A 5,877-nucleotide genomic window follows, 5' to 3' on the forward strand; every position below is an offset into this window, starting at 1 on the left:
GACAGCCTAGCTGGGTTTGCGCAACTGTGGGGGGACCTGGAGCTCAGGCACGCAGTGACTCCCCAAGGTAAGGGGCTCTGATCGTGACACACCCAGGAGGAGTCGGATGTCACGTCTGTGGGTTGCATGGAGCCGGGGTGCCCGGGAGCACCTGGACTGCATGGCTTTTGGGCTCCCCTGGTTAAAACCAGTGGGCAAAGGCAGGTGGCTATGTGTAGGCACAGAGCTGGCCGTCTAAGCGCGACTTTGCCAAAGCCTCACAGTAGACAGGGGCAGGCCTTATTAGTTCTGCTTTGCAGATGGGAAAGTGAGTCTGGGAACCCAGAAGGAACTGGCCAGATCTTCCCAGGTGACCACAGGCGCCTGGAGGCAAGCCAGGTGCTGCCCGGCTCTGCATACCTGCTCCTGAGGTGCCTGTGCCTGACTGCCCCAGGGAGCCACGTCCTCACACCTGCCCCTTTGGCCTACACCCCAGGGGACCGGCTGAACGAGCACGTGGCCTACTACCGGCTGGCCGCCCTGCACCACCGGCTGGGCCATGGCAAGCTGGCGGAGCACTTCTACCTCAAGGCCCTGTAGCTCTGCAACTCGCCGCTGGAGTTCGACGAGGAGACCCTCTACTCCGTGAAGGTGTACCTGGTGCTCGGTGACATCATCGTCTACGACCTGAAGGTGGGTGGGGAGGGACAAGGCTGAAGGTGGGTGGAGAGGGGCAGGGCTCTGGGTGTTCCCGGCCCCCTTGGAGTGGGATCTCCACAGACCCCAGGGGTCTGGGTTCCAGCCTTCCTTAGGAATGGCCCAGTGGCTTCCCTGGAGCTCTGCACCCAGCTAGAGGAGCCGGCAAGGTTCGCAGATACAACCCAGCTCCCAAGCTGGCCAGGCCCCACCCTCAAGAACTCAGTCTCAACCAGGGAGGCTGACACATGAGCGGGCAATGGTGGCCTCTGGGTAAAGAAGGGGGATTGTAGTCAGGGGGACCCTCCTGGAGGAGGTGACACCAAACTGAGTCTTGACAGTCAAGTGTCAAGTTGCATTTAACAAAGAAAACGGGGTCGGGAGAAGGACATTTTGGAGGATGGCATCATCCTCACATTGAATCCACGTTGCAAGATCCAACCCAAATCCCGGTGCCTCTTCTAGGAAGCCTTCCCAGGGTGCCTGCACTGAGCAACTCCTTCCTGGAGTCCCGAGACACCTTGAATCTTCACATCACCCAGGAAGGCTGGGGTGGGACCAGTGTCTTATCATTGGTTCACAGACAGGGGAACCCCAGATCAGGGCAGGAGTCGTGGGGCGGGGCCCCAGCCAGCCAGGCTGAGACCTTGCTGGGTCAGGTCTGTCTCGAGGGGAGGTGCTGTGCTCCCTCTGCCCCCAGCCCTGCAGGGGTGGAGAGATGGGACTGGCAGACTCAGACCTGGGGTGTCTCCACCCTCTGCCCAGCAGACACCCGCCCCTCCTCCGCATCGCACCGGCACCGCGTCAGTACTCCTTATGGGCTGAGGGGCCAGGGCGCTCCAGTCCAGGGTCCAAGATCTTGGGGACCTGAGAACAACATGAGCTGGGGCAGCCCTAAGACCCTGCCCTGTATCCCCCACTGCAGGCCTGCGGCTGCCCGGGAGGCCTCCGCCCAGTGCTGGCGACACCTGGTGGTCAGAAGCGATCCCTGTGGCCTCCCAAGTCCCAGCCAGACAGGGAGGTGTCAGGCCCAGAGGGACGCTGCTCACGGCTCAGGGGCTCGCCTGGGACCCAGGGGACGGGCCTCCCAAAAGTGGGCCTTTATCTCTCTTGGTCCAGCCTGCCGCCCACTCCGCCTGCCCAGGAGGAAGGAAGGGGCCAAGTAGTACCTGAGAGGCCAAAGACCATGGTTTGGGTCGAGGGGCACAGCCCTCTGGGTCTCATCGTGACTATGCTGTCAGTGCAGGCCAACTTCCCACAGGGAGGCCCCCTCGGAATTCCCCAAGGGCGGCTGTCTTTCCAAGGCTACACCCTCCTCCTTGTATAGGAGGCTCTGGACCCAGAACCCAGGGTCCAGAGCAGTGGGAGAAAAAGCCGGTCTGGATGGGGCCTGGAAGGCTGGTGAAGAAGCAGAGGTAAATGGGCGTCTTTTCCAATTGCCTCTAAAATGGGGTCCCCTTTAGTCTACACGTGAGAGTGAGCCCTGGAATAGGGTGGATTAGGTGTGTCCTGGCTCAGCCTGCCACTCACTAGCTGCTGCACACACACACACAGGCACACAAACACGCACATTCACACACACAGGCACACGCAGACACATATGCATTGGCTGTCTGCTTCCTGTTTAGTTGGGAAGCCCCCACCCTTTCAGGAAGCCTTTGCCTCCCCCCACCGGCTGAGTCAGGGGCCTCCTGGGCCCTTCACTGTCTCCTGGGCTTCCATCTGCCACAGCCCGGGCCACCTTTGTGGTCAGTGTTCAGTCCCAGGTCCCTCAGACTGGGAGCAAGGACGTTAGGCTCAGCCATGCACCCAGCACAGAGTCCAGTGTTCGGCTGGGCCGGAGGGCATTGGATGAGCAGTGGCGGTGACTGGGGGCCTTCTCGCCCCTGCTCCGTGTGTGGGGCGGGGCAGTGAGGGAATGGACTGCTGCATCTTGGACTTTGTCCTTGGCCCTGGGAGCCATCTTGAGATGGTAAAGAGGGACAGGCCAGGCACGGGTCTTAGAGAGGTCCCTTGGGTCACCCCCATGTGGCGGAGGCGCCTGGGGAGAAGCCAGGTGGGGGGTGGGAGGGTCAAGGAGGAGGTCTGGGAGGCAGCATCCCAACCCAGGGATGGTGAGTTTGAGCCAAAGATGCATTGAAAATGGGAGTGGATGTCTGGGGAGTCACACTCCGTCAATATTTCAGGGAATATTGACAGAGAGGATACCTGTGAGATGGTTTTGTACCTGGCCTGGCCCGTGGAGGGCCTGGAAATGGTCAGCATGGACGGGGGCCAGAGGGGAGCCTGGGTCACTCAACACTGTGCCCCTGCTGTGGCTTGGAGCCACGGGTCCTGCATGGAACTCTCAGAGCAGGAAGGATCTGCCATGATCACAGCCCACGGGGAAAGCAGCCACTGCCTGCAGAAAGGGTGGGACTGGGACAGGAGGCTTCGGGTGAGTGGGGCGTAGGGAGAGTCAGGAAAATTCCAGGGGTGTCAGGATCGTCCCACCTCCTGCAGCTGAGACCACAGCAGTGTCACAGGCTTCGGGGCTCATGGGTGAGCCAGCATTGGCTGGACATGTGGAATGACCTGGAGACAGGAACAGCCTCTGGGAAGACGGGCTCCGAGTCCCGCTTTTGCTGAGCATGGCCTGTCCCCTTCAGGACCCGTTTGATGCAGCCAGGTACTACCAGCTGGCACTGGCAGCCGCTGTGGACCTGGGCAACAAGAAGGCACAGCTGAAGATCTACACGCGGCCCGCCACCATCTCCCACAACTTCCTCCTGGACAGCGAGAAATCGCTCTTCTTCTACCGGAAGGCCAGGACCTTCGCCACGTGCTCAATGTCTGCAGGGTCAACCTGCCTCCTCTGCCACTCTGCGGGTGGGCCCTCTGGTTGGCCCCAGCGACCCTCGCTGAGGACAACGTCCGAGGGAGTGGGTTTTATGCAAGGAGGATGGTCTCCTGCCTCTACTGGTGTCTCCCGTGGCTCATTTTCTGGGAAATGGAGGCATGAAAGCAGGGTTCAAATAGCAATAAATTTTTTGCAATAACATACCGAAGTCCCCATGGCATTCTTCCCTGTGTGCTTCCTGGGCGGGGTCTAGGTGCCAGCTCCTTCCCTGGTGGCAGCCCTCTGATCTTGGGGATGAGAAGGACCCTGAGTCCAACAGACCTGGGCCAGGTCACCATGAGTCTCGGTTTCCTCGGCGGCCAGAGGGGAGACGGTGGTGGAACTGCCTGGGCAGCTCCCTGCTCAGAGCTTTTGCTGTAGGTCTCCTGCCGCCCTTGCCTTTAATCTTCAGGCCACTGTGCCTGCATGTAGGGGCTGCTAGTGTCCCTGTCCGCCATTGAAGAAATAGAGGCACAGAAAGGTTAGGTGTCTCGCCCACCGTCACGCAGCACTAGGGGCGGAGACGCAGAGCCCAGTACACTGACCACCACACCACCCTGCCAGCCTGCAGCCAGGAAGGTGTCCCCCATTAGGACCCAAGGTCAGCTCCTGGACCTCTCTTGTGGTATCAGGAGAGCCGCAGGCCAGTGAAGGTGGCCCCGGGGATCCCTCTGTGTCCTCTGCTCCCAGAATTGGTTGGGCCGAGCCTGGCCAGTCCCACTCTGGCCACTGGTCAGCCCTGCGGGAAGTGAGATGCACGGATCTCCGCCTGTGTAGACCCAGTATTGAAAGCCTTATCTGGGCTGCCCCCCAGCCGTCCCCACAGGCCTCCTCCCCTTCCGGCCCCTGGCCCTATCCCAGTCCCTGGAATCCCAGGTTTTCCTTCTTGGAATCTCTTGGCCCCAGGGAACACAGCTCACACGGTCTCTTTGCCAGTTTATGCAAGGAAATCGAGGTTCAGAGACTGTGGAGGTCCCACGTGATTCTCACATACACTGCACTCTCCCAGGCTCCTCTTTTAAACACTTTAAATGAGGTGACTTTCACATCGCATGCAATAACTATTTCAAAGCGAATAATAGGGTGGCATTTGTGCATTCACAGTCCTGTGCAACCACTCACGCCAAGTAGTTTCAAAACGTGTTCATCTCCCCAGAAGAAACCTGCCATCCTCACTAAGCAGTTACCCCTCCTTGGTATCCCCCAAGCCCCTCGTTTAATGGAAGGGGAAGCTGAGGCCCAGGGAGAAGACTTGCCAGTGGGCGGAGCTCTGATAATAAGTAATCAAGCACCCATCTGCTGGTTCAATGCTGGGTTGGTTTTCCACCCAGCAGAGGTGACAGAGCCAGGAGGTTCTGGGACCCCATGCTTGCAGCCAGAGCCCTGCCCTGAGCCTCCCCACCAGGGGGCAGCAGAGAGCTTTCCAGAACCGGCCGCGGGGCTGGCGGGAAGCAGCGGGTCAGAGCTGCTGACAAACCTCACGTGGACCCCAGATCACTGTCTCTGTGTGTTGGGCTTGAGAATTGGAGAGGAGGCCGCATGATTGGAAACGTGAAGACAGCATGGCCTGGCTGGAGCAGCCGGAAGCGTCGTCACGTTTACTGAGGACACAGACTTCCTGCCCGCCGGGCCGGGCCTGCAGCCACTCTTCTCAGGGTGGGGCCTGTAGGTCCGGGTTGCTCTCGGTCCCCGACCTGCCTCAGAGTCCGGGGGGCTTCGGAACTGTGCCTCCCCATCTCCACCCACCCTGGCTGGTGCCACGAGGGGACTGGATCCTGGGATCCTGTTCCTCTTGGGCAGCAGAGACTGAGGGACCAGAGGAGATGATGGGTCTTTAAGCCCCACATTCAAACCCCAGCCCACCACGCACAGTCTGGGGGTTCATGGTGAGGGAGTTGATGTCTCCGAGCCCCAGTTTTGTCACCACTAAAATGAGGCCGACATACTGGGACAGAGTGCCAGCCCCAGGGCTAACAGAGGCCTGTTCCCTACTGACCATACCTCTTACTCCTAGGAACAGCTCCAACAACCACACACGAGGGAACACTCAACCCAGGCCAACTTGTCAGAGGCACGGGAGCCAGAGCGACTCCATCTTGAATGGAGGCTGGGTAAAGGGAGGATGAGACCTGCTGGGCCGCCTTCCCAGGAGGCTAGGCATTCTTAGTCACAGGATGAGATAGGAGGTCGGCACAAGATACAGCTCATAAAGACCTTGCTGATAAAGCAGGTTGCAGTAAAGTCGGCCAAAGCTCACCAAACCCAAGATGGCCACGAGAGTGACCTGTGATTGTCCTCACGGCTCATTATGTGCTAATTCTAAT

At 59.7% G+C, this 5,877-nt stretch overlaps 1 long non-coding RNA gene across 1 annotated transcript; it reads left to right on the forward strand.

Moving 5' to 3' along the window:
• The first annotated feature begins 416 nt into the window (after positions 1-416).
• Positions 417-3,717, forward strand: LOC117090534. Its single transcript, XR_004440044.1, has 2 exons — positions 417-672; positions 3,324-3,717. It is a non-coding gene; the product is annotated as an uncharacterized LOC117090534 (long non-coding RNA).
• Positions 3,718-5,877: the final 2,160 nt, after the last annotated feature.

This window comes from Trachypithecus francoisi, unplaced genomic scaffold (assembly GCF_009764315.1).
Source record: "Trachypithecus francoisi isolate TF-2019V2 unplaced genomic scaffold, Tfra_2.0 Contig01029, whole genome shotgun sequence".
In the NCBI taxonomy this organism is placed as follows: Eukaryota; Metazoa; Chordata; class Mammalia; order Primates; family Cercopithecidae; genus Trachypithecus; species Trachypithecus francoisi.